The sequence below is a fragment of the Opisthocomus hoazin genome, chromosome 25 (assembly GCF_030867145.1).
Source record: "Opisthocomus hoazin isolate bOpiHoa1 chromosome 25, bOpiHoa1.hap1, whole genome shotgun sequence".
Classification (NCBI taxonomy): Eukaryota; Metazoa; Chordata; class Aves; order Opisthocomiformes; family Opisthocomidae; genus Opisthocomus; species Opisthocomus hoazin.
In genome coordinates this window covers 6820654-6831870 of record NC_134438.1, presented here as the reverse complement: position 1 = coordinate 6831870, position 11217 = coordinate 6820654, and positions in this window count along the sequence as shown.

The window sequence follows — 11217 nt, the reverse complement described above, 5'->3', positions numbered from 1 at the left end:
GTTTCTAGGATGTATCCTTGAATTCACCAAGTGGTTTTCTGGTGCTGATGTGCCCATTAACAGCATCCAGAAAAAGAGCAAAGTCATCAAACGGAGGCCGCCTTTTTGGTTAACATAAAAACAGCTCCAACAGCCCAATGCCAGCATCTGCCCATCGCTGCTGCTGCTCTCTGGATACCTCTGGGCTCCTCAGCCTGGAGAAACGCCAGCCTGGCCCCTAGAAATTCGGTGAATCTGAGCAAGGAAAAAGGGGTCAGAGGGAAAACTGGGCCGTACAAGTAGTGCTGGTGTCCTGGCATGCCAGGACAGTGGCTAAGAGGCTGGCAGAGCACTGGGCTGTCCGGACCTGCCTGGCTTTCTCCCGTGTCAACCACCTTTTGCAATGAACCTGTTCTTCCCAAAATCCCAGCTATAGGTTCCTCCCATTAGCAGTGCCCTCTGCCCTGCTTCTGCTAAATTATTCATCCTGAACGCTCTGGTTATTGCTCCCATTAGTCACGCTGACATAAATTCTTCTTTGACAAAATGCTATATGTTTCTCATCAACTCCACGTGGCCCCGATGACTCGTGTCCTCAAAACCCGATCCAAATGATGTGACTTTTCCACAGTCCCCCCTCCCAGTAAATTAAAAACGATGCACCTGCTTTTGCTTTTTAGCCTGTGAAGGGGGAAAAGAAATAAAATGGGGTAAGAGCAGCCGTGCCTCTCCTGGCTTGTCCCTAAAGGCTCCAGGAGCTGGGTGGCCCTGCCTGTGTGCTCAGCGGAGGCAGCGGGGCTGGATCCCAGCCGCACGGTGCTGAATCCTTTGGGATGGCTTCAGGAAGCAGCACATGATGTGATGAGATAGTCTGGCTCGAGATGCTCATTTCCAAAGGTTACCCAAAAACCCGGTCCTGGAGGAAACCGTCTGCTTTGCCAGTTTGTGTCTGGCTGCGTCGCTCCTCGCCCTACGCTGGAGACCGGCTTGGGATGCAAGCGGCCGCACACCGGGCTCCTCCACCCCAGCCCGCTCTCCATCGTCTGTGGGGGGTTTGGTCTCACTGGGTCTAGGGGAGCCTTCGCCTGAGGGTACAAAGGGACTCGGGCTGGGGACAGCCTTGCATGTCAACGCCGGCTCTCCAGCGGCCTGGCTGGCTCCCCGGCTCAGCCGGAGCGGTGGGAGTGCAGCCGCCCTTCTCCCGGAGCGGGTCCCAGCCCTGCAGCACGGGCAGCTCCGGGGACAACAGTGACAGCCTTAAATGGGGTGACAAGAGCAGCAGCCCAGCTCTCGTGTGACCGGCTTGCTCTCAGGAGGAGCACAACATCGGGAGGAGAGGTGTGCATGCTCCAACGGTGACAATTCCCCAAGAATTCCCTCCTTTCACCATCTCTTTCCCAGCATCAGCACCACTTGCTGGCGTGGAGGCATCTCCCCAGCTCGAAGCAGGGCGATGCGGAGCGGGGACAGAGCTGCTCTGGTCGGGCTGTCCCAGCCACCCCAGCTCTGCTGTCACCCTCAGAGCCGGGAAATGTCCTGGCTGCGGTACCAGCACTGGGGAGCAGCCGCCCAGAATACTCCCGCCAGCGTTCTCAGGAAGGTTAGATGTTGTTTGCGGAGATGATGTGGGAAAGATGAAAATCCCCCCCTCCCCTCGCAGCGACCCTCCCCTGGGGAAGCGGCGCTCACTGGGAGCTGACTTCTGTTGTCTCTGGAAAGCAGTGCTTTGAGCAAACTATTTATAAATCGGGTTTTCTTTAACTCCTGAAATTGAGCCATAACTTCAGACAAACAGGAAAAAAAAAAAGGGATGCAGTCAAATAAATACAGGCAAAAATAAATATTCAGGCAGCCTGAATTTGCAAAGCGACTAGTGATTCTGGGAAGGGTCTGGGTCTGGAGGGATCTGCAATGGGGCTGGTGAAGGGTCTTCTCTACAAGCTTCCAGTGGCCCAGGGGCCTGAGGACTGGTGGTGGCATGACCCGTGGGATGGGGCCAGTCGGATTTTGCCCAACTGCCCAGCGCCACAACCACTCCCTGACCCTAATCCTGCCGATATTTAAGCCCCGCGTCGCCTCTGCCCACCTGTAATCACTGCGGTGGGAAATGCCAGGCAGCGTGACCTTCCTCAGCACACCCTGCGTGGCCCCGACCTGAAACTGTGCGGGGAATTGATGGCCCTGCATCAGTTGGGTTTTTACAGTCTCATCTGTCACCACTACCTCAAATGCCAGCGGGCTCGGGTGACGCTGCCCAGCCCGCACCGTGGGCTGCAGGGCAAGGCCAGGACGGCGCAGGCTGCTCCATGGTGCTCCCGCATCCCGCGGCTCCAGGGGCTCATTTCGGGGTGACACCTCCCTTTCCTACCAAACCACCTCTTTTAAGTCTTTCTTCCAGCTCGAGCTGGCGCGGGACTCGCTGGCGTGTGCCCGCCCGTGGTGTCCCTGCGTCTCCCTCCCGCCCGTCCCCGTTCCCCCAGCCCTCACCTCAACGCATTCATCTATTTCTGCTGCCGGAGAGAGCGGATTCGGGAAACAGGTCTATAAATCACCAGCAAAGCTTGGAAATAAAAATCATTATTGTGATGAATGGGGTTTTATTTCTCTTTTAAGAAAAGGGATCATGAAAGACCAGGGCAGTGGAGAGCGGGGAAAAGGAGGTGTTGCATTTTCTATTTTTGACAAGTTAAGGGGGATGAAGGTAATTGCATGAGAGCTGTTTGAAAAGGGGGGGAGAAATGATTGTTTGCTGCGTATCCCTTGCTGAGGATGGAGGGAACACGAGCATCTGTGAAGGCTTCCTCTGCAACTCTGCATTGTCGGGGTAATGGATTGCACTGCTCGGGGTCATGCTCGTGCCTCAGAGAGGTTGTCCTGGCCGTGGCGCGGTGCTCGGTGTTGTACGAACCCACCGCAAAATGCTGGCCCTGGCTCCAGTCTGTGGGTAGCTTTCTGCTGGCCCCACCAGCCCCCGCAGCACCCACACCCCGCAGCACCCACACCCCGCAATACCCATACCCCACAGCACCCACACCCCGCAGCACCCATATCCTGCAGCACCCACACCCCGCAGCACCCACACCCCGCAATAGCCATACCCCACAGCACCCACACCCCACAGCACCCACACCCCGCAGCACCCACACCCCGCAGCACCCACACCCCATAGCACCCACATCCCGCAGCACCCACATCCCGCAGCACCCACACCCCGCAGCACCCACACCCCTCGATACCCATACCCCACAGCACCCACACCCCACAACACCCACATCCCGCAGCACCCACACCCCACAGCACCCACATGCCGCAGCATCAGCTCAGCTCCTGCTGGCACCGCGGACACCTCGGCCTTGAGGAGCAGCTCCCGCAGCCAAGGGGAAGCTTTGCACAGAATGACTTCAGGATTCGGCCCTGGGCTCCCGGGGATGGGAGCTTGTCTTTATTAAGCAGCAGTGATGCCAGTCACAGGGCATTTCCTGGGGATTAATGACTGGCTGGGAGGAGTTAATGACTTGAGATGAATCCAAAAATCCCATTTACCCCAACCGGTGCTGAGTCCCAGCACACGCTTTTGCTCCAAGGTCAGCACCACCATTTTAAGGCAATTTTTAAAATTATTATTAATAAGAATAATAAAGTGTTGGGAATGGATTCTCCTTCCCAGCACGGCAATGCGGCTCGATCGCTGCGGGCAGGCTCTTGGGGAGAATGGATGCCCATCATATTCAGCCAACGTGTCAAATGGAAGGAGCATCCCTCTCCCTCGGCCCCCTCGGGTGCCCAGCCCTCCCCGCACCTCCTGGGGACAGGAGGGTGTCGGGGACGGTGTCCTCGGCCTCTGCTTGCAGTTCCCAGCCCAGCTGCACTGGGATGGTGATGCTCAGATGATGCAGGTTTCAAGGCGAAGAGGAGCAGTTGGGCAGAAGGCAACCTGCCACAGCGTTGTGCCCAGGGTAGGTCAGGATCCGGCCTCTCGCCAATTATCGCCGATAAATGTTTTAGGGTTGTCATGGCGACGAAAAAGCCTGGCTAATCCTCGGGTTTTCTTTCTTCAAAGGGAAGAAAGTTTGCATACCTGACCGCAGGCGCGAGCAGCGCGGCGGGATGCTGGGTCTCTGCGCTGCCAGCCCGCCCACGCCTGCGCACACGCACAGCGACGCTGGAGTCAACGCCAGCCGAATCCGTCCTGGGGAGGGGGAGAGCACCTCGCTGCTGGTCTCCACTGCCGCTCGGCACTGGGCCATCCAACTGCATGGGATTCCAAGGCCAGTCCTCCTCGTTGTGACTGCTGGTTATTTATTTACATGATACCTCTGCCCGCGTCCCTGCCTTCCCCAGCACGGGTGAGGACGGCCAAGGGCAGCACCAGGGTGAAGCTCTGGATGCTGCCCCGGGCTCTGAGAAGACCCCAAATGGGAATGCAGCTTGGGGGTGGGTGCGGCCAACGTGATGCTCAGGGAAAGGGGATCCCAAATACACACACACAGAATGTTCGGGGTTGGAAGGGCCCTCTGTGGGTCACCCAGCCCAACCCCCTGCCCAAGCAGGGTCACCCACAGCAGGCTGCACAGCACTGCGTCCAGGGCGGTCTTGAATATGTCCAGAGAAGGAGACTCCACAACCTCCCTGGGCAGCCTGGGCCAGGGCTCCGTCACGCTCAGAGGGAAGAAGTTCTTCCTCATTCACCCTGCCCAAGCATCTGCTGTTGGTGGAAACCAGACCCTGGGCAAATCCTGCCCTTGGCCTTCCCCCTCGCCGCAGCCGAACGAGAGCAGTCCCAGCAGGACACTGGGACATCGAGTATCCAGCCCAGCGAGCATCGCCGTCTCCTGGCCAAGGGGAAAGCTCCAGCCAAGTAGCTCTCCTCTCTCTGAAGCCAAAAGGGAACTCGGCACTTTGTGAGCAACTGGGGACCGTCCCTCCCCTCGGTGGGAGCGGTGCTCGTCCCCTAAACCCTGCTGGAAACACAGCACCGCTCGCCTGCCGCAGACGGGAGCCTCTTCAGCTGCTTATCCCACTCTCGCTCCTATTACTGGAAAGTTTTATGGCCACTCACTGTTTGTGATTAATCATTTTGTTTTAATTGCCGCTCCTCCGGCTGGCAGAGGCTCAGCGGGAATTTTATGCCTCTTGGCTGCTTCCCCCAGGTACGTGCCAGGACCGTCTGACTGCGAAGCACCGAGCAGGAGCGGCCCCACGGCAGCGGGCTGCGGGGTGCAGGCTTGGGGGGGGTCTGTGCACCCAGGGTCGGCTGGCGAGCAGCACCCTGATGGAGACCCGATGTGATAACGAGCTTCCTCAGTAATGCAGCTGAATCTGCCCAGCAGCCGCTCTCCCCGGGACCGCTGGCTGCAGCAAGGGATGAGGGAGCTTGGGGATGCTCTGCACCTCCCCGGTGCTCCCCACGGGCGTGACATCCTTCTGCCAAAGGATGAACGGGAACGAAATGCAAGCAGCAGCTTCAGTGAGGGAATAAGAAGCATCCAAGATGGAGCGTGCCCAAGGCAGCAGGGGATGCCCCTGCTTCTGCAAACCACGCAGGGCTCGAGCATCGCTCTGCTGTGGGAAACGATGGCATCGGAAAACGTGATTTTGATTCAAACGACGCTCAGGGTCTGATGGTCAGCTGGGAACCCAGCAGTGCTGCTGGCACCCCAAGGGTCGCCCGACGTCCTCCCCCGAGGGCCCTGCCCGGTGCTGTCCCGGCCGGTGACCCTGCCTGGCCCCACGCATGTTGGAAGGAGCCAGTGGGGCAGAGACGGCTTTGGCCGGTGCCCCGATGAGCTGCGGCCCGTAAGACCATGGCCTCGGGCATCCAGAGCACACGGTGAGCATCCTCCAAGTATCCAGCATGTCATCGCTTCTCCTGCCTTTCCCAAACCTCTCCCAGGCAGGAGATAAGCGGGGATCTCTGTCCTCTCCTCACAGACGGCTCAGACCCCTGCCCAGCCTGCCAGCTCTGCCAGACCGGCCCAGAGATGGGAGCAATGGACATCTTCACCTTGTCCAGCCCCAGGAGTGGGAGGATCGGTGTCCCAGCTCCCAGTGTCCCCACAGCTCCCACTCGAAGCCAGTCTTGGGGATGAGGACACGCAGCGAGCCTGGAGCTGCGCTGCTGGGAGCGACTCCACAGCCAAAGCAGCAAACCCAAGGAGCAGCAGCAAACACCAGAGTGTGGAAACCAGGCAGCAAATTTAAGTTTGCAGCAAGGTGCCACAGCATTGCCTCCACCCCAGCGAGGCTTCGCCGGGCTCGAGTGGCGTCTTTCTCCCTGGAAGAGTTTTGGTGAGAATTAAAACGGTTTTGCCAGGGAAGTGGCTCTGACCCTGGAGGTTTTCCTCCGCAGTGCGGCGTGAGGGGTCTACAGCTGGCTCTGCCTGGGTCCCCCAGCCATGGCCAGCATAGCCATGTCCCACGTGGCCACCGCATCCGTGGCTGCCGCAGGGAGAGCACGGCAGGACACTGCTGCCACGGCTGCCTGCACCTCGCCTGTGCTTTGATGCTGAATAATTGAAAGCTCATGCAACGGCCACAAATATTTAATACCTTGTTCATCAAAAATTTACCCTTGTCAAAGCCATCATTTTGGAGGTCTGACAGGGCTGGAGAGAAGGCAGTGGGGAGGCTCAGAGGGGGCAGCGAGGGGGGATGCTCGGGCCAGAGGGATCGTGAATGAGGGGATGCCGTGGTCCCGCGGGCAGCTGGCTGGGGCAGGGGGCTGCCCCAGTGGTGGGACCCTCCTTGCTGATCACGGGGGGATCAAAAGGCATCTGAGTGTGTTGGTGCCACCATCTCATGCTCATCCCCTCCATCTGCTCTGCTACAACATCCCCTGCCCCGGGGAGGGCATTGCATGAACTCAGCTGCTTCAATCAATTCCCTGTCCCTTGTTCCTAGCTCGAAACCATCCCAGGGCCCTCCGGGACCCGACACGGCGTTGGATGCACACAGACAGCACTGGTGACCACTGCCAGGGCTGGGTGCAGCCCCTTCACGGCCGTGGCGCGGGGCTGGGTGCGAGGGCAGCCCAGCTGCACCCACTCTGATCACTTTTACTCCTCAGCTGCCAAGCAGGCGGTGGGGATGGCTCGGAAGCCTGGAGCCTCCACAGCCACCAGCAGCGATGGCAGAAAGAGATATAAAAGGCCGTCCTACTTAAGAGTGTTTATATAAGGAGGCGTCTCCATGGCAGGATGGGAAAACAGACGGATATTGGAAGTGATGCTTTGAACACCGTCTTCGCAGGGGCTTCCCTGTCGATGGGTGAGGTGGCAACTGGAACCCACTGCAGTGTTTGGGGGTCCCAGCCACCCCCTGCTGCATCCCCATCACATCCCCTTCATGGTCCCACTGTGTTCCCTCTGCAGCAAGAGCTGCCCATGAGGGGGGTCCCACAGACTGGGCTGCCCTTCTGCTGGGGGTGCACAGGTCAGCCAGCTCTTTTCCCTCCCACCTGCTCTCCCAGAGCCTTCTCATCTCCAATTAACACCCTCTTTAATGAAGTTATTTAATGGCCTCTTTGCCTTTAGCTTACTTAGTGCTGTGACCAGCAGGCCAGTCTTTGCTGCTGGATTCAGGGGTGCTGAGCGGAGGAGCTGCACTGCCCGCAGGTGACGCGCTGCCGGAGCCAGGGGGTGGTTTGGGAGGATGCGGGCTGTGGGTGGGTTCCCACCCCGAGCACCCTGCAAGGGGAGCCCAGCAGAGACCAGGGTTCAGGCTCTGCAGAAGCCCCTGCTGCCCCTTCCCCACCCAGCCCCAGTGACCCACTGGGCTGGAAGCGAGCCGGGAGAGAGCGGCACCTCCGCCAGCCACGCGCGGTGCCGGCAGGTTCGCTCCCCTTATGGAAAGGCATGTTGCGAGCGGCTTCGTGGATGTGTTTATTCCTGTCAGCCCTTGGCCGGTGGCAGGGAGCAGGATTAGTCGGTGAGGAGTGGGTACCTGCTGCCAAGTTCCCCTGAGAAGCACATGGGGCTGGGCATGGGTGGCCCCAGGCCACAGAAAATAGCTGGTTGGGATATGGGGGGCTCTCATTTGCAAAGGGGGTCCAGGGATGGATGCTCTGTGTCGGCTGAGCACCACGTTGGTGTCTGTGCCTTGGCAGGGTGGGTGCCTTCCCCTCCCTCCCAGGGACCTTCAGCTGCTGGGAGGAGCAGAGCTCCGCAGTCACAGCAGCTGCAAATTAACGTGAAGAAGAGGAAAGCGAAATCCCCATAATCACAGGGCTCTGGGAGCGGAGGCTTTGGGAGATGCACCAGATTTCCTCGCAGCTTGGCTCCTCCAACAGCCAGCAGCGGGTGGTGGCACGGCCCCAGCTCAGGGCGGGGGGACCAGCAAACGTTCAGCAGCACTGGGAAGGCAGCAGTTGTTGAGGGGATGCCTTCTGAAGGGGGACGGGGCTGGTCTGGGGGTGCACGGAGCTCCGCTGGAGACCTGGCACTGAGCTGCGGTGAGTCCTGAGCGTTGCCTTTGCTCGGGTGCAGGCTCCGGCCGTGAGGTTGGGCTCTGCCAGCCCCCGGATCTTCCCAAACGGGCTGCGGGGGATGCTTGGAAGTGCTCGGTCTAATTAAAAGCTGGCTGACGTGGCCGGCAGCCGCTGGTGGAAAAGCGGGTTAATGTCCTGGTGGCCTTAGGGCTGGCTGAGGCGCGGGGCCAGCGAAGGCAGCAGGCGGGCAGGGCTGCAGCAGACCTTGCTCCCTCAGCCCCTCCGAGCCTGGCACGAGAGCACAGCTGAGCCTGAATGCTTACTCATTATCATAATTCATTATTATTATTCATCAGGTGGCTCTCTTCTCTGAAAACAGCATGGGTTAGCGGGCACCTTGCACACTGCTGCTGCCCACCCTTCTCCCCTCCATCCGCAGGGCACCCACAGACCCTGCACCCGCTGCCCTTCTGGCCACGCAGCCGTCTGTCTGGCCATGCACTTGTCTCTCTGTCCCTCTGCACGCATCACTCTGCCCACTTTTGTCTGTCTTCTGCCCAACTGCCTTCATCATTCATCGCTTTCCTCGCAGCATCTATTTATCCTTCTCGCTCACCCCCCCATCCACCTGCCCAGGTGCTGGCTTGGAGCTAAGGGGGATGTTTAGGGGATGCTGCTTCCCTGTCCAAGTGCTCTCCTGAGCTTCCCCATGGGTATCCTGGCTGACCTCAGCTACCTCATCACGGCTTGGTCAGGCATTGGTGCAGGCTGCCCCGGGGCAGTGGTGGAGTCACCATGCCTGGAGGGGTTCAAACAGTGTGGAGATGTGGCACTTGGGGACATGGTTTAGCAGGCATGGGGGTATTGGACTGATGGCTGGACTTGGTGATCTCGGAGGTCTTTTCCAGCCTTAATGATTCTGTGATCAGCTGCCAGACAGAAGCAGCACATAGCCCTCCTTTGGAGCTCCCCTAAGGTCTCAGTGACGGATTGCAGAGCCCATCTGCTCCCAGGTCTTCGGCTCAGCCCCGTCCTGGTTCATGATGGCCGGGAAGCATTTGGATGTTGATGAGCTGCTGGGGTAAATGAAGTTTTGTGGGGCTGGCCAGGCTTGGAGCTGCTGCCTTCTGTGGAGATCTATCCCCACGAATAACAGGGCCCAGAGCCACCGGGTCCTTGCCACAGAGCACATCACTGGTGCACTGGTCACCAGTCAGCCTCGAATCGAACCAGTCCCCAGGAGAGCTGGAACTGGTCGGCTGTCCCCAGCATGAGCCACCCAAGCTTCCCCTGTCAACTAGCAATAAACAGCTACTCCTGTTTGGAAGTTGCGTCCCAGTTTCTCTTGCTGTTTACAGTCCTCTACCTTCAAGGGTTTGCTTTGCTCCATTTTTTAATATAATTTCACCAGCCATTAGCCCAGAATGCAGCTCAACTCCTCTATCAATTAACACATTTTTTTTTCCTGAGCATCTCCATTTGAGAAACCATGGAGCTGCTTCAGCAGCAAAGGCACCGAGGGCTCTGGCCCCTCGCCATGACCTTGCAGTGGTGGAGGGAGCACGGAGCTTGTGCACCACCAAAACAGCCTGGTTATGGTAAAACTGCTGAAAAAGAGCCGTAACTGCACCCTCAACCTGCTGGGAGCCTGGAGCTGCTGCTCCCTGGTCCTGGGGGATGGCCCTGCATCTTTTTCACCTGAAGGCTGGTGATTTCCTGGGTGGGTCTGGCTGTAGGGGGGTTAATTTTTTTTTCCACACGGATTGTATTAGGAGGGAAAATCAAATGCTGAGGCACAGAAACACTTTCATTTCCCTTAAAGCTAATAATAGCACCCGATGCTTTCAGCGGTGACTGCAGCCAAAGGCATCCCGTGCCTTAAGCACCCTGCGGTGCGGGAGAGGAGGGTGCTGGGGAGCTGGGGCAACTGAGGCAAACAAGTCCTTAACCTGGTTTAAGGGGGAGTTAGGAAAGGGCTTGTGCTTTTCTCAGACCCTGTCTGTGTCACCCTGCTGCCTCCTGCGAGGCTGGTGATGCCACAGGACAGGGGCCGTTCCCTGTCCCTGCCAGGCGCCAGGTTACACGAGCTGACCCTGCTGGTTTCCAGGCTCCGGGGAGAACATGGTGTCCGGTGGGAAGCCTGGGAGACAGCAGGGTTCCTGCACCCTGGCGCTGGCCCTGGCAAGCGTGCTCCCAACGGCTTGCTGATACCTGGAGATGAGTCAAACCAGCTAGTTCGGAGTAATTGCTTTGGAAGGGTTGTTGGAGTCCCAGCTCCCCTCGGGGCTTGGATGTGGTGAGGAGGAGCAGGCAGCCGGGGACACGGGGCTGGGGTAAGCGGGGACACTGGCTCTGCGTCACGCTGGGTGCAGCTCCTCGGTCTGCAGTGACAGCCCCGGGGCTGGCAGCACCCTCGAGCATCGTCTCTGCAGCACTCCCAGTGCCGTGCAACAACCAACCAAACCGACTTGTCCCAAGGCCAGGTGCTTTCTGCTGGAAACCTCCAGCCTCCGCTGTCCCCTGGCCAGGGACGGAGGCTTTGCCACCACTTTGACGCTCTCTCCATTAGTTCTGAACTGATTAGCCACTCTGCTGCCGCCTTCTCCAAACAGATCATCTGTGACATGTAATGAATGACTCCAGCAATTAATTGCAGGGGTAAGTCCACTCCTAATTAGGAACAGATTTAGGGAATGGGCACTAGGAGAGCTCTTTGGCTGTTGGCTGCCTCTGGTTGAGCATGGGCTGGGGATTACAGCCTGTGGGGCTTTTTAATTAATCATTGAGAAGTTGATTGAGGCTGAGTTAGCGCA